The following is a 27,303-nucleotide window of genomic DNA, read 5'->3' as shown; positions in this document are numbered from 1 at the left end:
AGAATAAAGGTGTACAGCATATGACACATTCCCATATACGTTTCCCCTTGAAAAAATGGCTAACTTAGGGTGACAAGATCACTTGAATTTTTTAGACGTGTCCCTAAATTTTTAAGTGATCTATTTACCTTAGGCTAGCTCTTTGTACTGTGTCAGGTGTGTAAATATAATTCTTTGTAGCTAGGTTTGAAGCAGTTCTATTTATAGAGGAATTAATATCAATACATATTTACATGCATAAATGGATATCTGCCCTTTAAAGGGTATTGTGTGCCTTTCTCCTAAACATGCTTCTGACACCCTTCTCTTGTATATTCAGATCCTGCCTATAATCACATCAGCAAAAGAATATTTACTCAGCGGTATTGGCTGAAATAATCCTGACAGGATTAGTAAGTGGTGCACTTTCCACATGCTCTGCACCTTAATGAGAACGCAGACTAAAACCAATATTAGAATAAACAAAACAGACAAACAAACTGCACTGACATTATGATCACTTGACGTTTGCAGAGTCTAGACTCATGGGAGACTACAACTTTTCCAGGCCTTGGCAGTTGGCATCTTTACTCTTCCTTCAAATGAAAAACCTTTTGATAAACTTCCACTGGAGAAATCTGTCTGTACCACCGCCTCAAATGCAAAACTGGCATTTACCGTAACATTTACTTCAGTTAAAAATCTTCACCCGCAGTCAGTACACTATCGTATGTATGCATGACAACTCTGTAACTTAAAGGTCACGTCAGCTGGATTTACTCCAGAAAGAGACCCCGCTAATTCACACTCGATGTCATCTCAACGTTACACTGAGACTCTGAGACACTGAGACACTGAGACAAGCCATAGCATGTTCAGCTGCAGGCACTGGGGGTAAGAAGTTTACTGTGTGCATGAATAAGATACATTTAAAAATATGTGTATTATAAAGACTTCTAATGGAAGGCCTAATTTGAACTTTTGGATGTACTTTCTTTATAAACATTTTAATTCCAACAGGATTGCTTTTTATTTTCCAATACATAATAACATTTGCAGTCTTCATGGCCAATCTGCAAAGTAAAATTTATTGGAAAGGGAACGAATTCAGGAATTCCCATTATATGAAAATACAGTATCATACTACTATAATCACAAGCATGGCTGCACACATACAGATATTGTTCTACTAACAAAAGGGCACATTTAAAATGCTCACACCTGCCCCATGGTTCCATGGCACATTATTATCTGTCCAGATCATTTACTCAGTACATATTATCATAGGAAACGTTATGGCTTAGCACAATGACTGTATGGGAATGGGCAGGATCACAGTGTTCACTATAAATCAACAGTACACTGGAACACTAAATTACATACTAGTGTTGAACAGGAAACATATTTGTGTAAGGAGGTACTCAATTCAGATTCCCTGCTGCTTATAAGGAGCTGTACAATAATTCTTGCAAAAAATAGGGGTCACATATAAAAAAAAGTAGCTACGTTTCACAAATTTTTAATCAGTTTTGGCGAAGTGAAACGTGACAGATTTGCTCATTAATAGCCAGGCTGTTGTGTAAATATGATGTTGGACCTTTGATTGTATGGTGTGCAATTCAGTTGCAATTTGCCATGTGTTTTACCATACCAATTTTAAAAAAGTACATGTTTTTTCTCAACATAATGCAGTGTTTTTACCCACAATCCTATGTAACTGCAGCCACAAATAGATTTTCAGTTGGGTCCTATTTGTTAAATGCATTCAATTGTAGATGCTTATTGTTAGGAATCGGACACAACTAGAGTAGGGATTGAGTCAGTGCCCAATGTTAAAATTATTATGGCCCACGATCCTTTAGCTGCAGCTCTGCTGCACCTATTGATGCATCTTGCCGTGGAACCCCTGGAATACCGTCACCTTCTGATTCCCCTGTGTCAATAGGCAAGCTGCCTTGTGGAACTTGGCTGTGTCTATTCTACCCTACTCAGCTTTGCTGGGACCCCCATACATCCACTTATAGCAAGTGGCTGCATAACATCCCAATTGGCACACAGTCTCCCTGTGTCCCATGTCACACAACATCAGTCTGCCATCCTTCTACACATTCCAGTGGTGCAACGCAACCTCCAGGTTAAGGTCATGTGACACACTTCTGGAAAATCCAACTATAAGGGCTGCAGGGATGCATGTAATGCAAAGCACTTATCAGACCAATGTCCTGCAATGTTTTGGGAGCTGTTTGTGCCCTTTACTCAAGCATTTCTCTTTGTCATAGGTAAATAATGACAACATTTGACAAAGAATTTTGGTGTGAAGCTCGACTGGAATATATGTATATATAAATATATATATATATATATCGGTCCTTAGAGTGTCTGCACTCTGATGCAACAAGTATATATATTGAGGGGTGCACAGCCAAATTTATATATTCACAGAAAATATTTCCAGTGCCAGTGACAGTCAAGCTGTGTGTCCGCACTCTAAACCAGTTTAACAGATGGGTGCTGAAGTCAAAATATGTAAATACCTATAAACAGGACCAGCACTCCATTTCACAGCAATTCTTCTATTTATTCATTCACCCTGCGTTCCAACGTTTCGGTCCCTCCTGGAACCTTTATCAAGGACATTGTGCAAGTGAAAAATACAAACTTAAGTTATACAAGAAATCAAGAAATTCCAGTGACATCATAATTTGCATAAACTGATTATCCAATGCTATCACAGTGCATATCATACATAGTTAACCAATCCAATGGTATATAGTGTTAATACATAAAAAAGTCAATGTGATTTCTCTCTCTCATAAATAGGTGCCAGTATACGCATGTGTGACTCTTCCTCACTATGGGGCCATGGGGAAGTGCGCCAGAGTAAAAAATTGGTTTATGACTGATGAAAACCTGCCCTTTAAGAAACTAATAAAGCCCAAATTTAGTTACACGGGGGGGAAAACCCTAAAGGAATGACCCTGTGGATAAATACAGGAAAGTTCCTTTGCCCCACTTTCTAACAGAAAGGCCAGGGATATTTAAATGTACTGGTTGCGTCATGTGCAATAGCTTAATATTAGGCACATGTTTTCTTCACCCACATACTGGCAAAAAGTATGAAGTCAAACATATAGATGACCATAGAGGTAGTACAGGTCATTCTATTATAAAGTGCCCGTGTGGGTTATTGTACTGCGGCAAAACTATAAGACAGTTGAAAGAACGCATTGGCATGCACAGGGCAAGCTTACGGGCAGCTCTAGATCCAGAAAGGGCCCGCAAAAGTAAAGAGAAGGATAAGGATAAAAAGCAGGATATAGCCCAACAGGCCGTAGCTGAATATTGGGCAGATGCCAAACATTATCCAGCAGCATTTAGGTGTATGCCTATTGAGCATATACCTAGACAGTGGTGGTGGAGGTGGTGATTTCAATGAATTGTTATTACAGTGGGAAGCCTTCTGGATCTATGAACTAGATTGTGTGGCCCCTAGAGCAATTGGCACTTAGTTGTTTCCTAGGTTGAATATTCTGTGTGAATACGTAGTCAAGGTGGCTAATATAAGTTTGAAATGAGACACATTCAAGGGAATTGTATTTGATATATAAAAACATTTTTTATTATTATTTTGTTATAGATATTTACGCCATATGCATATTCTATGGATTTCAAACTGGATAAGTCACACATGCGTATACTGGCACCTACTGATGAGAGAGAGAAATCACATTGACTTTTTTATGTATTAACACTATATACCATTGGATTGGTTAACTATATATGATTTGCACTGTGATAGCATTGGATAATCAGTCTATGCAAATTATGATGTCACTGGGATTTCTAGATTTCTTGTATTACTTAAGTTTGTATTTTTCACTTGCACAATGTCCTTGATAAAGGTCCCAGGAGGGACCGAAACGTTGGAACGCACGGCGAATGAATAAATAGAAGAATTGCTGTGAAATGGTATGCTGGTCCTGTTTATAGATATATATATATATATGAATTGTTTTTCTGGCTTAAAATGTTTTCACCTACTCCACCTCAGGCCTGATGGATTGATTGAATTCAGCTTAAAATCTGGGGCTTCTGGCTGTAAGCCAGTGTTTAGTTCCAATACCTCCTCCTGCAACTAGAAGAGAGCATCTCACCTTCAGGCACATAAATAAAGTCAAATATCAAGGGATATTTACAATTTCAAGCTTAATGCTACAAATATTTTAATGATACATCTAGTAACAAATCTATTGCAATTAGATTTATAATACCCAGAGATCCGCTGAAAACAGAAAAGAGGACAGTCTGCTCTGCCCAGAAAAAGTGTACGTGTGTTAAATTAGTAAAGCTAGAAACACCGCATTATACAACAACAGCTCTTGGGTAAATATGGATATGAGAGTTACTTGCTGAGATGTCTGTATTTTTTCCTGATAGCCTCCATTACTGTGCGCAGGGAAAGAGAGAGAGTTGGTGAATGATTTGTGCTTCACAACAGTATTAGTGGCCGTCTCAATGGGAGCAAATTTAAACAGAATACAGATTCTAAAAAAATTCAGAATAATTATTTGCATTTCACAGTGTAACCCAGTTTGTTAGCAAGTTATAAATTTGGCAGCTGTATTTGGGAATCACCTGTTTCTGCTTGAAGGTGGCATGTTTTTACGGTTGCAAAATAACAACCTTTTACCAGTAAGGAGTGATAATATATACACTGTTTAACTGTATGAACTAGAAAGCCTTTACAAATAAGATGGTTCTTGGAGTCTGTAAATGTCTCCCCACAAACAATCTTCTGAGGGGGCCTGATGTGGATAGTTGCTCCTCCCCCACGCCCATCCTGGCCCGCTCGTGCTGCACCACTATTTTAAAGGTAGGAGAGGGGCTGGTGAGGGGGCTACAATATAGCAGACCCCATGGCAAGCGCCCCCCTGCGGGTTCTGCTGTTTAGGTAGTTAAACCACTGATGCATTGTACATGCTTTTTTCAACTGAAGCATTTTAGTACATTCCTTAAAGGACATGGAAAGGCTAAGTCACTTGGGGGTGCCAAAATGTTAGGCACCCCCAAGTGACTTTAATCGCTTACCCCGTACCCCGGGCTGGTGCCCCTGTTAGGAGAAAATGGCACCAGCCCGGGGTACCTGTAGCGAGTGCTTCCTCCTTCCTGCTTCGTTTTGCCGGCAAATTCCCGGGTCAGGCGCATGCGCAGTAGAGTGAAAGGCCGACTTCTCTGTTAAAGTTTGGCTTTTTTACTCTACTGTGCGTGCGAGCGAAGCAGGAAGGAGGAAGCGCTGCAGGTACCCCGGGCTGGTGCTGTTCTCTCCGAACAGGGGCAATAGCCTGGGGTAAAAGATAGGTAGTCACTTGGGGGTGCCTAACATTTTGGCACCCCCTAGTGACTTAGGCTTTCCTTGTCCTTTAAATAGATACAGATTCTATGCTACACAGGGAGGACAAATGTGTCTGCATGGTTGTTCTGGTATATTAGCTCTTCCCTAATGACAAGAGATGCAGGCTGCAATTGGGCCCTGAACTGTGGCAAGGGTAAGTACAGAGGCTGCCAGTGTCTCCTGATGCAGCTATCTGCCCTGCGACTAGTAGACTATTATGGGCTGTGTTTTTGTGCTGCTACTGTACTAATATGGATTTTCACTTCTACCGCATAGAAATGGAATATCATCTTTCTCCTTTAAGTATATAGCATACCTCCCAACGTTTTGAAAATGGAAAGAGGGAAAAAAATAAATTCTGTGCGTAGCGCGGTGATTCTTTGGTCACGTCCATTTTTGCGGCCACACCGCCTAAATACTCCCATTTAATTCAATTCAGGTTATTTAAAGTTTAAACACATTTCTGGGGGTTAAGGGGTCCTGGTTTATGTGTTATTAGAGTTTTGCTGAAAAAGGTGAATTTGCCCTTTAAGCTGCAAGTCTCTCTTTAATTAAAAGTGAGAGACAATGTTTCTAAGTGCAGGTGACACTCCTTAAGATTTCTGGTCTCTCTGCCAAAAGGTACTTTTAATTAAATTTGTATCTTTTTTAGCTTCAGTGCAGGAGATCAAAGGAAAATGAGGGACTTTTCAGTAAGAATCCGGGACTGCGGGTTGAGCTGTCAAAAGAGGGACTGTCTCACAGGGCCGGAACCAGGGGTAGACAGAAGAGGCAGCTGCCTAGGGCGCAACGATTGGGGGGGCGCCAGGCAGGAGCCTTTCCTGCCTACCCCTACTACCCCTAGCCGCGCCCCTCCCGCTCAAAATGTGCATGTGCGTCAAAACGGGGGGGGGGGGGGGGCTTCGCGATGTAGATGCAGGGGCAGCTAGGCCCACCCCTGCACAAAAATCAGGACAGTTGGGAGGTATGATATAATGTGGTATCTTCTGCCTAGAGTTATTAACATTTAATTCAGTTGCAATGTAAAATCTGAAAATAAACATGAAGAATAAAGCTTTGCTTCGTAAACAATTATTTTAGAATGCTGTGTGATTCTTCTGCAATGGGAGGTTCTGCTGTGTCTAATACTGCTATTGAACTTTTTTTGAGTAAGCAAAACACAAAGCAATGTTTTTACCCTTTGCACCCTGCACCTGCACTGGGTCTCCCCTTTGAAAGCAGTGCTGGCGGGTTTCACTGTATTCACGAGGGGTGGGCCGAGGGAGGCATGTAGATATCCCACCCCATCCCAAAGATGCATCTTGCTCTTCAGTATTGTCAGTGGACTGAAAGTACCAGGTGTAGCTTCTTTATAACCAGTCCTGCAGATGTATCAAGCCTTATTTGAGCACAAATGGTTAAAGGTTATCTATATCCTTTTTTTATTCTGCTTATGGCCCTGCACAACCAGCTCAGCTCACCCCACACTGACCTGTCAGGAAAACATCTTGCAGCTTGTTATTGTGGCTTGTCAGGTGCTGTACCACCCGCTGTACAGAGAAGGAAGATTAAATGCTGGTAGTTGATATGTAGTAAAAGAAACAGGGGAAAAAAAAGAAAATTTTATTCATTAACCTGCATCTCCCAGCATGGTTGTTGGCATTAACATAATAAAAAATATAGCTGCCAGTGATGGGTACTAGAATAAGTACTGAATATAAAATAAGTTAGAGATCAAAAAAAGGTCTGACGTTTCTAGGATGATAAAGAATCACCTGCTAAATTCATTGCTGGAAATTGTTTTTATATCAAACAAGCCTAGAAAAAGAATATCTGCAACTGTGCCAGTGCACATGTATGCACAAGCATGAATCTATACGTAACACATGTTGGAACATATACACATGCATACAGTAAGTATACATTTGGCTGCATTTCCCATGTTCCCACTGTTGAAAGGTATCTCTCATGGCTTAAATCTGGGTAAGAGCTTTAAAATGTAGGACATGTCTATTAGTGATGTGCGGCCCGGCCTGATACCCGTGGGTCAAGCGGGTTTGGGCCGACCTTGGCACATCACCTGCGGGTTGCGGGCTGGTTCGGGCTCTTCTGCTCACCCTCCCTGCTGGCAACTCTCTTTCAGGTTCTCTACTTATAGGTGTGCACCTGGAAGCCCCGTCATTGCGGGCAGGTCAGGTGCGGGTCTATAAGGAAGGAAGGAAGCCGGGTCGGGTAGGGTTCGGGTTGGGAGTGGGTGTCACTAATGTCTATATCCATCAACCATCACTTCTATTGGTGACCAGGCTGACAAAGATGCCCCAGACATTTGACAAACAGATTCCTTTCCCTTGGAGCAGGCTAACTGCCTTTAAAGGAGAAGGAAAGGCAAAGTCACAACCAAAATATTAGGCACCCCCAAGTGACGTAAATCGCCTACCTTTTACCCCGGACTGGTGCCCCTGTACGGAGAGAACAGCACCAGCCCGGGGTACCTGCAGCGCTTCCTTCTTCCTGTTCACTCGCGCATGCGCAGTAGAGTGAAAAAGCCGAACTTTAACAGAGAAGTCGGCTTTTCACTCTACTGCGCATGCGCCTGTCGTGTGGTCCCGGCAAAACGAAGCAGGAAGGAGGAAGCGCTCGCTACAGGTACCCCGGGCTGGTGCCATTTTCTCCTAACAGGGGCACCAGCCCGGGGTACAAGGTAAGCGATTAAAGTCACTTGGGGTGCCTAACATTTTGGCACCCCCAAGTGACTTAGCTTTTTGTTGTCCTTTAATTCCCCTTGCATCAAATCCTGGACTATCTTGTGGAGTCCTAAAAAGGCTACCTACCATGGTGCCCCTTCCCTCAAGTCCTGGACTATCTTGGGGTATCAATGATAATTACAGTATTGATTAGATGTTGTAACTGCACTCTTGAGCCCCTCTGTCCTGTAATCAGGCCAGTCGCTTGCTTAAACGATTAGCCAGTCCGGTGCCCTAACTCCATCTAGGACAACGACCATTCCTATACATACGCACATTCATACCAGGAACATGATTAAGACAAAACATAGATACCTTAAGTGACCTTCTGGGGTCAGGCTGCTGCACAGTGCATCCTGCCATTGACAGAACCAAGTGAGGGATAAAGCCAATCAAGCAAATTTACCTTGAGCAGCTTCATCTGTCTCATTCCTCCCACAGCCATCAATCTGGATGGGTGACATCTGTGATCTTGAGCCTGCCCACATTCTCCACCATTAACTGTTGCAAGGCCATGGTAGAAGTAACCAAGGCTAGCTTGAGAACAGAATCCATCCAAGGCAGGAGGTGCTATGGGTAAATCTGCACACATAGAATTTTTTTCTTATTACAAACATACAAAAAACCCCAAACTGACCAGAAAGTAAACATAAAATATGAAAGGATGTTTTTCTCCCTGACAAGTTCTTTGTAGATGGTACCATATAATAGATAATCTCACATATATCTTCTCATCTTCCCAACATACTGTTGCTCAACATTACTGCATATACATAAATACATAAATATATATATATATAACAGACTGCAAAATTAGTTGCAACAGTAGTCTTGGTGCTGGTAAACAAAAATATAGGAGTATACAAAAGAACTGCACTCCCAGGACTCTATTAAAAACATTTTCAGTCCCCTACTGGGACCTTGGTCAGAAGAAGAAATCATTTACTATGGCAATGGGTTTAATCCAGATATCGATCAGTGGGTTCTACCCCCAGGTACCCCACATTTACCTATGTGATTAGGTATATATACAGGATATATATATATATATATTCACCATGGAATTGTCTCCTGGACCAGCACCACCTTTATGACAAAGGGATATTTATTTCACACACATCATATAAAAGTCCGACATTTCGGTCTTCATGAGGACCTTTATCAATGATAATACATGTATAAGTAAGACAGTCCAGATAAGCCAGATGTCGCTATAGCAGCTCAGGTCCTGTAAATTAGTGAGAAGCACTGGCAAGTTACTCAGTAGTACAGGTACATTAGTACGACAGGTGTAGCAGTCAGAAACACAGGGACACCTGTCATACAGATGTCCCATGATCAGCAGCACAAAGAGAATAGTAGTCAGTTATACATCAAGCAGTAGAAGTAAAGGATTAGTGAGAACGGCAGTAGCACATTTGGATAGATGAAAGTCACAGTTGAATGGACACAGTCAATAACACAGGTGGATTAGTCAGCAGTGAAGGGGAATACATCATTAGCAAGGATAAGTAATTAACACTGGTAAAGTAATTACACAGGAAATCAGTCAGCAACACTGGTGGGAGTGATGATTAGCCTAGAATGGACTGTTTTGAGCTATGGAAGTTTTTATATAGTTATGAAAGCTTTTTAATTATCAGTGGCCATCCTGAAAGAAGACAGTTTATTGGTGAGGGATGGCTTATGACTAAAATGCCCCATAAAAATGAAAGTTTTCAAAATGTCTGTTCCTTCAGATCCTCATGTTTCCTACTGCATGAAAAGAGAATTGTTTAGATAGTGGTTGAAATTATACATGACTACTAGAGGCCAATGAGGAGACAAATGAGAAAAAGCAGAGAAAATCCACATTTTTATAACAATTAATTTAAAAACTATATGAAAATTATTTATATGTTGTCAAAAAAATTCTCAGTACCAGCAAGGGCCAATTGGATTTTGCCCTGTATTAAAAGGAGTATAGATTCATGGAATAGGAGGGTTATTCTTCTCCATTACAGAGCACTGGTAAGGCCCCATCTTGAATATGCTGTGCAGTTTTGGTCTCCAGTGCTCAAAAGAGACATTAATCGAAGAGCAAATATTCTGATAAAGGTTATGGAATGTCTAAATTATGAAGAAAATCTGGTCAAATTGGGAATGATGACAATGCATCTACCATGCAATAAACTCTCTGCTGCCTCATATTCATCAGTAGCTCAGGATTAATGGACTTCCCTTGAAGAAAGGACGTTTTATATTAATGTGCAAAAAGATTTTCATTGACAGCTATGAAATTAGAAATTACCTCCACGAAGTGGGTGTCCTGGTAGATATATTTGACAGATTTAAGAAAGTTTTAGTAAGAAGACTACAAGGTATCGATACTTATATTCTTAGTACAATATTGATCAAGGTCACATTTTTGTTTTGGGTCGTGATAGATTTTTTCCCCCCTGAGATAACTTCATGTTATATGTGTGTTTTTTTTTGTTTTTTCTGGATCATATACAAGTTGTTTAGGTGGGATTTACTTGGGTAAAAGGTTGCACTTTTATGTATCCTCATCTACTATGTAATATATTCCTCCCATCACCATGTAGGATGCAGCTAGAAACAATCTATCATCCCAAAAATGAAATATATTTATACCTGAAAACATTTCTTCATTAAATATGTTCTGCATATGTTTCAAAACATATAGCCATTTTTTTTAGAACTGCATAAAGGAATATATTTATACTACCTCTTAAAGGCAAAGGATTGAAGTCAATGCAGACTATTAGGTACCAACAAGTATCATTATCAACAATCCAAAATTTACATATTAAAAAAAGAAAAATACACACATATTCAAAAAAGAAAATCTATTATATGGAACCATTTGTGAACAAACGTTTGTTGCCTTCCATTGTCTGGTACGTAGATGTTTAGGGTCTGGATTCTGATTGGCCTCATGCTAACTGTAATTTTGGATTTGGTGTACCTCTGGCTACTGCAGAATTGCTAGCTGTTCTGATAAGGGTAATAAACAAAAACTATAAAGTAAGCATCTAACTTGTAAGAATCCTTGAAAATGCCGTTCTTTGTAAGGCTGCCCTGAAGCTCTCCCAAGATAAATACACGAGACAGGCTCAGTCATAAGACTGCGTATAACTGGCATGCCTATTCAAATGTCTAAATAGTTATAAGAAGGTGATGATTAATGTTGGCCCTTTTTTGTTTGTATGATTTTTTAATTAGTGCACACAAATAGACAGGCACAAACCAGAGTGCACATATACATGCATGCACATATACTCACAACTCTCACATATACTCTTTGACAGACATACTGTCAGGACTAGTCCAGATTCAAACTCAGGTTTGTATGGTGACAGTTTTATTAAATTTTCTTTGTAAACAGCTTTTTATAATCTCTGTACTGTGTATTGTCTCTGTGTATTATCTCTACAGCCTCATTTAGACCAACTGTGGGTGGTTGTTAAATGAATGGTCTTTATAAGCCTGCCTTATACCACTCTTAGTTGCTTGGTCATAAAGCTCTGCTGCTTTTATTTTGTCTGGAGCACTTTATACCCTGCCTTTTGTACCTAAGTCCTTGTGTTCCTGCCTGGGTCATTGTCTCCCCTGTAAATTTCCCACGTTTTACCTTTGTCCTGTTATTTGGACACTGCCTCTGCTTGTCATTGCCCCAACCACTGGCATGTATACTGACCTCTTTTTTGCTTGCCACCTGCTCTGACCTCTGGTCCATTTTTTGGGCTATCTGCAATCATTTACCAGGGCCAGTTATTGTAATTTATTATACTAATACCAAATATAAGCTCAACTATACCTGCGGCCTCGTGTAACTTTGGGTGTAAGCTTGGAGGTTAACCAGAAATCTACAATCAAATCCCCACAGAACTAAAAGTAGTTCAAAATTCAAAAAGAATATATTGGCTATCATAGGTGACATTAATACAGATAGAAATTGTGTGTCTTAACGAGAATGGGGGAGTTTAAACCTCCTTTGATGGTTTCTAGTGACCTCAGTGAAAACAGGAGGAGGTAGGAAGAGCAGCTGTATCTGACTGCAAATGGTGCTTGCACGTATCAATGTGCAAATCCACATTAATAGCAGGTGATATAATCATAGCTGCTTCTACTAAACAAAAGCATGGTAATATTCTGCACGAAGTTATAACATATGTCACTGACACTGTGCCATATGTTAAAATGTATTAAGTAAATCCTAAGTTCTACTTAAGAATCTAAAGCTGCCTTTCCAGTTTGCCTCGGAAGAAGAAAAACCATTCCTGAAATTAAAATTAAAGCAAGATTCCACCAGCTGAACATCCAAGCACATTTGCAACAAACCATCATCTCATCAAGAAGCCCTCTGTATAAACAAACCCCTATCTAACTATAAACAAACCGCTGTTTTTGTTTCCAATAAGCAAAAACTTATTATAAAGATGTCAATGCTTTTTTGATCATTATTATACCAACAGGAAGTAGAATTTTATTTTAATTTCTCATTTTGCCTTATTAAGTGCAAAAAAAATATCTAAAAATATTTAATAAAAAAAACAAAAATATTTAATAATTAAAACAATATGTAAAAAATATATGCTCCACACAGGCCCTATACATTGATTTAATGCTAAAAAGGGAGTGTAATGCCCCTAAAGGAACAATTGTACTTTTTGCGTTTTGTAATATACATTAAAAAAGACAATCTTATGCTCATTAACCATATGTTTTAGTACTTGTACATTTGTAATATGCTCACTGCATTCAATTTAGAACCATTTTTGGGTGCATCTTCAATAATCTGTGACATGGAATTGCCCTGCAACAAATGTAAACCCTTGCTTTCATTAAATGTGTTAGCAGTGCTCTTACTCCAGTCAATATCTGAGTAATTAAAATCCCTTATGATCCCACGTTAATGTATCATGATCCTGAATACCAAACCAAAGTCTTACAAGTGTAATGGTTCTACTGAATTTACAATCTATTCTAAAGTGCAGATTAATCATCTAAAGGGATTAATCATTTCTGCTCCTGTCCAGGGCCATGCTGGTCTGATCTAATTATATTTCTATATTCTGAGAATACCACCTCCATGCTCACACATTTGAACACTAATTATATTCTCTATCAAGATAATAGTACATCAATTTGCTTGTTGTATGAGTGATCTTATAACTGCTGATGCCATTTGCTGCACTGAAAAACACCCCAAACAAATACAGTTTTCTCACCTCTGTGCCTTTCTTCAATTAATTTTTACAATTAATGTTCAACAGTATCTGATGTGATGACAAGAAAGAATTATATCATCCTTCATCTTCTAATGGTTTTCCTGCCAAAAGGATTTATAGTCCTGCTCTGTACCCACTCGCTAGCCAGGGACACTGCCAGTGACTCAGCTCATGTAAACCTATGTAAGGGCTGCATTACAATGAACTATTTCTTTTCTCCCATATCACATCCTGCTTTTCTATGCTCTCCCTGATTTATTTTAAACGTAACCTTTATTTTAAACCTAACCTAGTTTCCTGTTTTTTAAGTGTATCCAGCAAAGGGGTTTGTTTTGCTTAAAAATGTAGCTTTAGATTCACGATCCCATCTGAAATATCTCCCTAATGCCATGTTGCATGCAGAGACCTGTCAAAAATCTAAATGCATAAGAAAGTTTAACAAAGGAAATCGACATCACCTTTTTCTTCTTTTGAATTATTCAAAGCATCTTTCCCAGCTGACATTTTTACAGGGCACTAGCAGTCCTTCATACTTTTTGAATGCTTGGTGCACAGATGCAGAGGTTTATTATAGCGCTATATATGCACTATATGGTACAGAATAAAGTGGATCACCTGATCACCTGATTTGGACACTCTGTTGCATGCAAAGTCTTTCTTCATCTGCACCAGCACTGTGTTACTTATGTATTTAATACACCATGTAATAGCCTTCTGGAAACAGAAGAGTCTGACTAGCAAATTTTACTGTAACTGCCCAAGGGGATACAGGGATTCTTAGTGGATCAGAAAATAAGAGAACTGATAGTCCATTTAATCTGGGTATTATTCACTTTCTTGTCTTTCCTCATTCAGAAGAAGTATCATGGTTTCTTTGTTTCCCCAGTGCTGGCATGGCAGATACAATGGTGTAGCCTGAACATGTAGCCACATCCATGCCCACTAGGAATATCCCTGCTATCCCTTGAAAGGATTACTTCACTATCCCTTTAAAAGGGTAGTTCACTATAAAATTAACTTATAGCATGGTGCAGATAGCTGTATTCTGAGATTGTATGTAAATAATTATCCTACCAACCAAGCAACAATTAGAAGTTGGAATAAAGGATCAATAGAACAAATGTTAAATGAAAAGATAATAATAGCAATAAAGTTAAAGCCTGACAGTAAATCTATATTTTTTTGGTTTGAAAATACTTAATTGTTTAATATATATAATGAAGGTCAGTGAAATGTAGCTTAGCATAGGTCTACACTATAGTTTATAGAATAGGTCTGTACTATAAGTTGAACACCCCCCTAAAGACCTTTCCCAGGTGTAGATCTATCAATAGTTTATCAATTAGTCAAAATGTATCCATTAAACATAAATCCTTTTCTGTATCATTGAGCCTTTTCCTCTGTCTGTTGTTCCTCAGAGTTGTACTGTTTGTGTAGTTGCGGCTCTATGGAATAGTGAATTCTAAACTTGTAAAGTCCAGCATAAATGTTGAAATCAAGCAAGCACTTATCGGGGCTCATTGGGGCAACTGCAAGCGCAGTTGCGGTTTCTTCCACTTCCCTGCAGTCAGTTGTGTGCAAAACCTCTTTCATTTAAAGTACTTGTGTCAAGATGCATTCATTGCACTCCCATATAGTTAAGCTCAGAACTGCTCAGTCCTTCCTGCCTTCCATTCTGAATTGGGTCCTACTGAGCCTATAGACACAGGGGAACCCTGGAGCTACTGCCACCTTGTCAACAGGCGGTAGCTCCAGGGTTCCATTTGCACCAGCTCCAAAAGGTGCAGCACACTTTTGCCTAAGGAATCAGGTACAGACATCATTTGCACACTGAACATTGGAAATAAGGCCAGGCGGACTTCAGTATCAAGAGAATAACCCCTGGGAAAAACTGCTGCATTGTGGAAAAAAACATGGCAGTAGCACTTTAATTACACTTTGCTCACTGCAGTTGTCGGATGTACACAGGCCCGGATTTGTGGAGAGGCCACAAAGGCCCGGGCCTAGGGCAGCAGAAATGTAGGGGTGGCATGCCGCCCCGCAGCAATGGAATTTTTAAAGTTTTTTTCAATACGGAGCAGTGGGAACTTCTCCCCACTGCTCCGTATGGGGCTTTAAATGTACAGTATGCGCATGTGTGCTTGTTTGCACGAACAATCGAACAAGCGCGCATGCACATTGGGGGGTCAGGGCCGGGCCGATCAACAGGGGTGGCCTAGGGGCGCCCAGAAAACAAATCCGGCCCTGGATGTACATGAGCTCTACTATGTTCAGCATATACATACCCATTGCCCTTTTTTGTCTTTATAATTTGGTCAATTGATTTCCCTGTTGAGTATTATACTCAATTGCACTATGGCCCTATTTAATCCACTATGTCAGCTTTAGTCATGAGAAATCAGTGAGGTGAGTCACAGTAGTAAATATTTACCTCAGCACTTTATAAAGTTGAAGATGTTTGATCTGTGAAATCCTTAACATGTTAAACACTCTTGAGGCGCAAGTTGTTTATCTATTACAATTCTACTATGACTACTGCACTTTTTGTGTCTTTGAGATGGACCTTGAACAAATGTTTGCATTATAATGGCAGATTTCTTGTTGAGAAAAAACTGGGACCATTATTTTGTATTAGAAGCTTTCACCCGTCTTACAGCTCACTGGCTTCACACTGTTCCTCTACAGGTGCCACAAACCACTCAGTTTCTAATGGATTCCAACTCCTGCAAGATTTATCCACTGACCCATCAAAACAGGTTACATCTCAACTTCATGTTTTGTGAACAGCTTCTTCTAACCCTGGAGGTTGATGAATAATGGTCCTCTCCCTAGGCTTTATCTATCAGAATAAAACCACATTATGTTTAAAGATCTGTACAGATTTCAGAAGTGATAGGAAACAAACTAGGTTTTGAGCTTTTCATATATATACTATTGAACAAGGAAATTGCTTGTGAGAGTGAGAGAGAAATTGTGTCAGGATGATAAATAAACCCCTAAGTTAACTAATGGATTTTTAAGTTAATCCAAAAAAATGTGTTATGTCTGTATATGTTGTATCTAAATGTCAGTCCTTGTACTAATATACATTGCTGCTTCCTCCTGAGAAATTTATGCCAGCTATAACAGTGAGGTAATAAAGGGTTAAAGTGGTTATCTTGGGTATAGGCAAGTGATTGCAATGACATTTATTGGGTTAGCGGCCTGTTCCTTTTAGGAGTAAGTAATGGCAGTAACTTGGTTAATGGGTTTAAAGGACTGAAGGAAAATGACAGTAATGATGACTGTGACTAAGGCATTGTTTCACAGAGAAACAAGATTCCTGATAATGCTAACACGTGTAATGGGTTAAAGGGTCAGGCCAATGGAAAAGCAACATAAGGCAAGTGACATGCCTTGCATGTGTAATAGCAATTCTGTCTTGGCCTTTATAAAACGAGGAGGTATTTTTTAACTTAAAAAAAAATTGTATTCCTATTTTCTTTTGATTGCAGGAGGTTTTTTTTATATGCTGAAATCCAGCTGCGAAGCGGTTCTGCTCGTTCTGTTTCATTGGAAATCCTGGCAAGGGAGGAGGGCCTAAAACACTGAAGTCACAAATTGTAACAACTTCTCCCCAACTTACAGACAGCATGCAGGAACTACATAACCCACAATGCATTGCACTGTGATGTTCATTTCCTTATTGATTTCATGTGGGTAGGGAACTGTGGGATTGGGAGGATTCAGGCTGAAGGCAGGCTGAGGACAGTCGACTGCTGTTACATTTTATTTGAGTCTCAAAGTACTCAGCCAGATCATCAGGAGAACAGGGGGCCAGGCTTAGGAAACTGTTTCTAGCCATATTATTACATTAAAAATCATGTGTTTGGGTGGCATTTTCCTTCAAGTACTAAATGCTTGGTTGAAAACAAAAAGCTATTATTATGTTAATATTTGTATCCATCATTACCTTGTCTTTTGCCCTTTATCCTTTTGTGTTACCCTTTGAAATCATAGTGCATACATTCAGTTCTACCGGTTTGGACCTAACAGACGTGTAGCAGGTGCCTGCCCTTCAATAGTCTGGCAACTGCTACTATAAAGTACACGGCTTAACATAAATGATTACATGCTAACTTGAAACTAGTATATCTTTGGTCACGCACATGAGTAGTGATAAGCAAAATTTTTCGGCAGGTTTCACCATGAAAAAATGCCCATAGACTTCAATGGCCACAAAATAAGTCACGCAATATGGAGTTGCCACAAAAAATGCCTATTAACTTCAATGTGTTTATTGTGTCTTATCAAAGCCATATCGACATTTAATGTAAGGTAACCTCCTAAACCTTAGATCACTGCACCATGCTATCTATAGAATGGCTTTTTTCAGTTTTTCTCCCTATTTTATTTAGAAGACACAGATCAAGACAAGAGCATGCAGCCTAAATAGCTTGTGCAACTGGAGGCATATGGGCTGGGTGTAACACCTATAAGAGATTTTTTTTATAGCCTAAAATCAAAATATACCTCTTTGTATGTCATCATTTTGTATTACACTGGACAATGAAAGAGGGTGACTGTCACTTGCAATGGGTAATGCGCTAGTCTAGAGTACATTTTATATTACTGTGTATTGCATGTAACTGTACACCACTCTTCATAAAGTCATATTGCCCTTTTATGCTGCAGTAACATTAAGCATTGCAAGTGAAACTAATCTTAAAATTGTATTTTCTTTTAATTTGCATGGTAAAAGGGAATTCATATCACAGTTATGGCATCTCTCTCATTATAAGGTATGACCAAAATCAAAGCATTTGTAAACTTTACCCTTTAACCCTCTCTTTTATGATCAGCTCCTTCAGTCAAAATTCTGTTCTGATGGTATCAGACTATGCTCCTACCTACTAGACCAAGGGTGATCAAGCTTCTCTTATTACCCAACCTTGTTATATGTCTAGCAAATTACAATTAGGTCTAGTGGTATCTGTAACTAATAATGTTACATTCATTTTTATATTGCCTTTATGGAAAAAAATACTAACAAAAGCACCTGGTATTTGATATATTGGTATGTTAAATAGATGTTAATGTGTGGTTCTACGGTATCATTCTTTTTAGTATATTGCTCCAGATTATGTTGAATTGCTCTTTACATGAATCAATTTCTTACTTAGTACTTAACAAACTTGATAATACATCTTGTGCATGTCTCAGTATTTCCTATGGGAATGGCTGATATTAACACTTGCAAAATAATCTCATATTTTATAGTCTAAAATGTTTTATGTAGTGTAAAAAAAGACATAAAATGCTCTGCATAGTTCCAGCATGATAAATAAGCAAGACTATCCTCTCTATAAAAGCTGTAGATTTTTCTGGAAAGTAGTTTTTATGATTTTGAAGCGTTTTTGTTTCTGTATAAAATGAATGAAGAATGGAGAAAAGAGCTGTTAGAAATCTGACATCCAGAGGAATTTATCTTTAGCTTGGAGGGATTTGCAGCTAGGGAAAATTAACAGTTAATCCATTAGTCTGATTGAATTCATTTATGGGATTGTGTTGGAAACTAATCCTATGTGGCACCCTGGCTCGGTAAGGCTGTTTTATAGCTTCACTTACAAAACAGAAGAGTATTGTAGAAAATAGTTCAAGATTTATATTGTAGACAAATATTCAAGATACATTGCTGAATGTCTATAGCATGCCCATTAGAGAGGGTTAGACTATAAACTAATTACATTTTTCTATGCAATCTTCATTTTGACCTTTCTCAGAGATCAAAGAATAAATGCAAATAAAATGTGACTTACATATAATACATTTTCTTGCGATCTGAGCTCATAAATGCAACTAAAATGTCTAATTACAGATTTCTAATTAACAGAAAATAAGACAGTGATTTATTATAATAATTCTATAGCATAAATCATAGCTATATTAGTAGTTTGTTTACTTATAATAATTCTTTGTTACATTGTCATTTTTGTTTTTCCTGTTAAATTTCACATGGTATTTTTTCTAGTCCTGGGGGCAATTGAGTAATAGAAATGTTCCTCCCATAGGTAGGAAGTAATTGGCACTTTTGTTTCACCTGATAGGTATGTTGGATTTTTATGAAATATACCTGCCATCAGCAGTGTAACAATAGAGGCTTTTTTAACCCAATCCTGTACTGTGTGCGGGTGGTTATAATTATTTCCAGTGGTCACAAGTATGTAACTTTACACTTTTTTGTTATGAAGTATTTCAATTCTTTACTACTGAAAACAGTTATACAAAGACTTCATCTTGAAATATAGCAGCATAAGCTCTTACATACTCCCCTTTCTGCTGCATTATAAGACATATTGTATGAAACACAAGAAAGTGCCAGTTCATTATTCTCATTCATATATAGAAGGGATGTGTTTTAAAAAGTGTGTTACGGGTTGATATATTGAAAATTTTTGTAAAAACCCTACTAGTCCCACCCATCTGTCCCACTTTCTGCTGCCTCCTTTCCCAGGCTGTGCAGGGGGGCCGGTGGCACTCAACACACTGCACTGCAGGACAGGAACCAATCAGCAGCTAGGCTGACCTGATAGGGAACTGATGCCTGTCTTTGTTGTCTGACTACTATGGCTAGCCCCCTCCTACTGTGCTTCTGCCAGGGGCTAGTAGAACATGCCCACCCCTTATTTGAAACATGGACACGGACCTTAGCAGATCTATGGGAAGCTCCAAATATGGAGACAGTTTTTAAAGATAATAGTAAATGTTAGCCCAAAGTGAAACCAACACCATATATTATCCATTATTGCCGACAAGATTGGAGGGGTTTTTAGTTACGCTATGTCTCCTGTAATACTTTTCCTTCTTTTCATTCTACACCCCTGGATTACTTATTTCTCTCTAAAAATACAGATATTATATATATATATATATATACACAATCTTCCCAAATAACTATTTTTGAAAGTTATCTCAATTGTTTTCCATAGGTCCTCAACCGAACCCTCTGCATATATATTATATATATATTTGGGCAATATTAATCTGCAGCAATGTATAGATTTCAGTAATCTTTTTTTCTGATTTATTCATAGATGAATAATGGATATATTACTTTTTTTTAATAAAAGCATAAGTGTGTCTTGATCCCTTGTCATTATTGTCTAATTAGTAAGATTAACCACATTCAATAAACATCCACTACTAACATCCACTGTTAATCATATGCCAAATGCTTTGTTCTTCCAAACATGGCCTCTCTGCCTCTCTGAACTTCTCAACATTATTTAATATTTTTACTCTGAAATCACAGTTTTCCTTATTTTCTGTTTCACCACCTCTCATACCTTTACCTACTGTACCTACTAGAACCTTTGCACATAATGGAAATATTAATAAAAGAAGGTTTAACATTTTTCTGTTCAGTTACAGACAGTTCTGTAATGACACGCAACTCAAATGGAAAGCTTCAGTGTCTGTGATATAATGATTCGCCTGTGGCATTGTGCTTAAACAGAGTATTCTTTTTTATATGGCAATACATGTGGCTGAAGGAAAATATATGCCTGGATTTCATTGTCTTATTTTTAAAGTAGGGTTAAAACAATCCTTCCAGCCAAATGTGAATTTGGTTTGGGCCACTACCCTTAGTGGACAGGATCTGTGGGTTATCAAAATTAACAATTTTAAAGAATATGTAAGGATAGGGCTGAGCGCTAAGGGCAATTCTCTGTGATGTTCTAATAATGGAACCCTAAACGAAGAAGATCTAGGTTTCTCCAGATTCCCCCCAAGTGTATCCTATCCTTGGTGCCCAAGCTGGTTTAGTGTATTCTGACTTTGCTAAAGCCTTTATTGTATTGATTCTTGTTGGTTTCTAACTCTTCCCTGTACCTGAAATATGAATCTTTGCTGCCTACCACTGAACCTTTGCTCGACTCTGACCTTGCCTTTGCCTGATCCCTTTGGTACTGCATATTGAGATTAACCTTGGCCGTGTTTAGGATCCTTTGCAACTCCGCTACAGAAAGTTTTCGAATTGAAAATTCGTATTTGCTCAACTAACATGATAAAAATGCATTTAGAATTATTCCCTAGCTTGACAGGCCTCCTTTAATCTCTTCAGTGGAATTCAGTGGTTTTTATTATTTAGTATGCATCTACCATTGACAGCGCTACAGTCATTTCTGCAGACAGCTGTTCAACCCATGATGTTGGTGAGTGCAAATACAGTATAAACACTTATCATTCATGTTTGCTACCTTCATGCATTGCTACAGGATTACATTTTTGTATCTTACTTTTTCTGCTAATTTATACCATATACTATTCCTACCCCTGAAAACCCCATATGCAGAGGCTCATGAAATGTTTCCAATTTTGACATGATATATTTCTGGCAGGAACTGGATGCATTTGGAAACCTTTCAAGTAACACTTACATGTCAGACTGTTGAGAATATTTTCTGAGAGGTTCCAATTCTTGTAGCCTCTTCAGTACATAAGGCAGAATTTATTAAATATTAGCTATGGCCAATCTATAATATGTGGGTTTCTATAATTAAAAAAGGAAAACCAGGAACAGTTATGTCAAGGAATATAAATATAAGTCATTTAATTACAGGTGCAAAGCTTACTTTTATTTTTCACTAAACAGGTGTCACTTTTACTAGTGTGCTGTTTCAAAGCTATTGGTTGCTAAGGGTTACTAGACCTAAAGCAAATTTTAAGCCTTTAATTTAATTACTTGCTCAGTAGATAGCAGACTAAGTTAAGGAAACATCTTTTATTAAGTAATCTATTAAAAATAGTAGAAAGGCAAAGGGGTTGTGAAGATATGATTTATAGATTTCTCAAATTATCATCTGCATTGCTATTAATAAGGAGGGTTCCATTTCTGATATAACTGATGAACACAGCTGTATTAGCTAGAAGGACACATTTCAGAGTCTTAATCATCAAATTAACTTGGTTATGCATGCAGAAATGTCACCTAATAAAAGTAATTACGCTCAAATTTTCCCCTAATGGCACGTTCAATCATCGCACAGCACTTACTTAGAGCCTAGAAACATTTATCTGTTGATATAAATCTTACGCCTGATTAGTCTGACCTCCCGCATGTGTAGACAAAACATATTGCAAAAATATTCATTTTAAACAGGCAATCCCCTTAAAGAGTTTTTAATTGATTTGAAGACTGGACAGAGCCAAGTGTTGTCTGGAGCGCATAGTATCAATCTGCTGTTGGAAGGGCTAAAGACTTATTTCCTTTCATTAAAAGGCGTGAAAGTTATCAAAGTGAACATCTGCTGGAAAGATTTTGCATTTATATTATCCAAACAAAGTTCGCTAGGAAAAATGAAAAGGCTTACATGTTTTCTCCTCTTATTTCAAAATTATGTTCAGTTGTTTTACCTTTATTTTATTTCATGTAAAGCATATACGATTAATTCAGCATGATCTGAAAAATTCAGATCTTTTTAAAGGGGACCTGTCACCCAGACATACAAAGCTGTATGATAAAGGTTCTTCACATTAAACATAAAACCCAAATTCTTTTTCTTATTAAAACATCCATACATGTAATAAAGTTATATACAAATCTCAGCTGTCAATCATATAGTGCCTGCCCCGCCTCTATGCCCAAGGTATAGAGGTGGGGCAGGCAATTGCTTTTACTTTCTTCTCTGCACTTTTAGATGTTACTGTACTCCTCACAGTCTAAAATTGTATATCCTGTGCATGTATATCCGATTCCCCATTCTGGCCCATACACAAGATTTTGGGATGATGGTGCAAATTTCACCCTAATAACATTGTCAACTAAATGGCTCCTGCCTGCTTGCTGTGACTGTGTAATTCCATGACTGAAGGAAACAGTATTTAAATCATTTATATAGTGTAAGTAAAGTTTATATGAGGAAACTTTGGACGACTTTGGATAAAGCTTTGCGTATGTTTTTGTTCACTGGAAATTTATTTTTTTTTGGTGGAAAAGCATTCTGAGAAGATTTGTTGCCTGAAGTAGCCCAGGTGTAACTGCAGGAGTAAACCCCTTCTTGCTCAAATCAGTAACATAGGCCTTGCATTTAGACTGAAATATTGGCTTAATGGTTTTACTATGCAATGTTTTGTAATTGCATTTAAGTATGTATCTTATATACAGTATTATGTATAGTATATGTATAGTGTTTGTATAATGAATGAGTTCTTTTGTTGCTCTGAACCTGGAGGAAGGCTGCCCTTCTTGCTATTACTTTAATCCAGACTCAGAGATTAGTTTAGTAGACTAAAATATGCTAAAGCAAATCTGGAGAAAGAGATAGGAAATTCTCAAATTCTGCTGTAAACTGTAAACCGTAAAGAATGTTCTTATAAGCAATTAGTTTTGCTAGGTCTTCTGCAGGTAGAACCAGGTCCTCCCTTTGCTGCCTGTACTCCTGTGGGAAATTCAGCAATCAGCAATCCAGCCTATATGGTGCTTCCTCAGTGCTTGAGATATTATTAGAAATCCCCCCTCTCCAGCCACACTCTTACCTATCCCAGCACAAGTGACCAGAGAGCTTGAGATGCAAGTGGACAGGTGGAGGGAGGGCCAGGTAGGGGCTGCCTGCCGACCCCTCCAAAGATTTTTTGTGGGGGGTTGTGCTGTTGTTAAGCCACTTGGTAGAATGTAAAGTTTAGTAAAGGATTTCTACCTTATTAATATTTGTTATGTATCATCTGTTATAAACATTTTTTAAGTTCACAAGTCCATTCTGTGTAGAGGGTTACCTATAATACACACAGTATTTGTACTCATGTGAAACTCTTTACTTTGTGTGATCATGAATCCCTTGGTTTTATAAAGCTGTGAAACAAATCTGCATCTCTGTGTAACTTATAAATCTTTATAAATACAAGGCACAATACACTCTATTTTGTATGAACAAAAGAACACTCATCTATTGTATTTAAGCACTTGTTTATCAAAGGTATTCATTAATAATAGGAAATAGCTGCCATGTACTCTAGAACTGAATAGAACAGTGCACTCTCATCAGATTTGTGAGTGGTCACTGCAGAGACACAGAATGTATGTGCAAAGTTTGAAGAGAATTTTATGAAGAGAATTATGTGGGAGGAGGTGGGAAGGCAAAATGAAAGAATAGGATCTTTGTTATCATTTAAATGTAAGGCAGACTCAGTTTTATACAGTTATCGAGTGATCATTACTCCATATTACTAAATTTTAAATGAACATAGATTTTGGCAAATTACTTACTGTGTAATGTTTGGGTTATGAAAAATGTTAAAATATCAAGAACAGATGAAATTAAAGGGAACATATATCATAGCAAATAATAATGCACATGCACAGTCAATCAATGAGGCTGCATCATGGTTATATAGTTATTAAGGAAAAAAAAAGACAGTTCATCCCATCTCAAAACCCTTCACAGTACCTCCTGGCACTTGTAAATATGAGATGAAGTAAAATGAATTAAAAGCAAACTGAAAGTTTTCATTGGATTAGTATATTGGCCTATACATTAATATAATTTTGTTTTAAATTAGTTTCTTGCCTTACACTGAGGATAATTAATGTTGTTTGGACTACAGCGTGCAGAATGGTCCCATATCTCATTCTAAAAGAAAGGGTATTAAAATGAAATTGGTCCTCCCTTTGCTGCCTGTACTCCTGCGGGAAATTCAGCAATCAGCAATCCAGCCTATATGGTGCTTCCTCAGTGCTTGAGATATTATTGAGATGAAGCAGGCCTTTACTGCCAAGAAAGTAGGAAACGCAGAGTTGCTTTCACAACCCTAGGCCAAACCACGAGAAACCGCCCCAAACCATTGTTCCTTCTCTGGCAAACTTTACAGGTGGTATTACCCATTCAGGTATTCTGCCAAACACAGACTCAGGAGTCAGGATGTCAAATATTGAGGCACAATTTATCACTCAATAAAGTCTATGCTGACTACTCCAAAGTCCAGTGGGTCTAACAACCTTATAGCGCTCCAGTGGACACTTGGCATCTTGTTTGGGGATGTTACACATGTGTGTGGGTACTTGCCAATAAAAACTCCCACATTATCAATGGTTGTACCGATGTTCTTGTACTGTGGAAACAGTTATAACTTGCCTGTTAGTGTTTTAACGGAAAACCTGCGGTTTTTATGGGTACCTAGATAATTTAAGCCATATATAGGCAATGTGACTGGTTAATTTTGACAAGATAGTGTACTGTATATTTTAGTAGGTTTTTCTGGTGAGACATCTATATGTGGTGAATTTTGCTATGATGAAGAGAAAATTTTTAAAAAGTAATATATATAATTACAAGCAGAAACATGAATTTTTCATGATATATAGGGAATGACTAGGCTCAAATTACAGTTTGATGTTTTAGTTTGTTTCTGTGCTGGTGATATATCTGCCACTGCTTTTGTCTTGACTACTTTAAGCACTGAACTAGTACTTAATTGTATTTAGGGGAGATACTTGATAGTTTGCTTGAACATCTTGCTGCTAAAATAGAGGGACCTGCAGATACAAAACATGAATAAAGTGATCACATATACTAAGGGGCTGATTTACTTATCCACGAATCCGAATCCCGAATGGGAAAAAAATCGGATTGGAAACAAACATTTTGCGAGTTTTTCATATTTTTTGTGATTTCTTTCATCGCCGTTGCGACTTTTTCATGAATTGTCGCTACTTTTTCATAGCTGTTACGACTTGCACGAATTGTCGAGATTTTTTTGTAGCTGTTACGACTTGCGCGAATTGTCGCGACTTTTTCGTATTGAGCGCTAGAAAACGGCGGACAAACCTTTCCAATTTTTTGTGACGGCTATGAAAAAGTCGCGACAATTCGCGCAAGTCGTAACGACTACGAAAAAGTCGCGACGGCGACAAAAAAATCGCAAAATACAGATCATTATGAAAAAAACGCATTCAGACGCTTTCGATCCGTTCGTGGATTAGTAAATCGGCCCCTAAGCATCAGTGAGTATGGTAAGTAGAAAATTACAGTTATTAGTAAGCCCAGTTTAGAAGTGGGATGGTTATTATTTTCCACTATATTACTATCTATGTATTTAAATTGAAAAGATGACACACATTCAACCTACAAGAAGAATGCACCTATAGTTCTTTGTGCTAGTAATATGCTGAGAGGAATGTAATACTAATCTTATCAGTGGGCTTTTTGTTTTGTTACTCAGGTAATTTATCTCTGCTATGGATTTGGTTTCATACCAAGTTAATACATCTTTGCAGGGTTTTGAGGTCCCCTTTCCAGGCACGACAACCTGCTGTATCAATTTGAAGAACAGATCTTCAGACAGCAACAGTTCCTGATAGGCTACTTGAGTATTCATCTGCAGCATATTCAACAAACTGTCAAAAGGCTTTTTCAATTTACTTGCAAAAGTGCTATACATAAAATGTAGCAGGAACTATTTACTATAAAGTTGGGAAAACAATCATCTTACAGACAGTAGTTCATTAGATTATATTAAACTAAATTCATCTTTATAATGCTATTCTTTGTGGAGTTTTTTTTGAAAAATTGTGCCAATTTAAATTAAAATATTTAACAACTTGATAAAAACAAACTGGGCTAGAAGACCTCTGTCATTAATAAAATATATTTTTGCAGTCTTTGTTGGATATTATATTTGCCTTTTTACTTCTTGCCCAAAATTAAAGCAAACAAAATGCCTGAAAGAAAAATTGTAATTGTTGTAATTTCAATAATCACATTAAAGTACTAACACTCATTTCCAAATATATAGCACTGAAAACAATTGTGAAAATAAAAAAGCATGGATGCCGAATAGACACCAGAGACAGTTCTACCAATGTATTAAAACAATAATTGTTAGATTCAGTATAAAGGACAGTTCTGTTAAAGTGATACTGACACAAAAAACAACTTTTTAAAATATGAATCTACATAAAAAGTTGCCTATAGGTCGTGTTGATCATTTTTTACTGATA

The sequence above is a fragment of the Xenopus tropicalis genome, chromosome 8, assembly GCF_000004195.4.
Source record: "Xenopus tropicalis strain Nigerian chromosome 8, UCB_Xtro_10.0, whole genome shotgun sequence".
Lineage (NCBI taxonomy): Eukaryota > Metazoa > Chordata > Amphibia > Anura > Pipidae > Xenopus > Xenopus tropicalis.
This window is presented reverse-complemented; position numbering follows the sequence as displayed.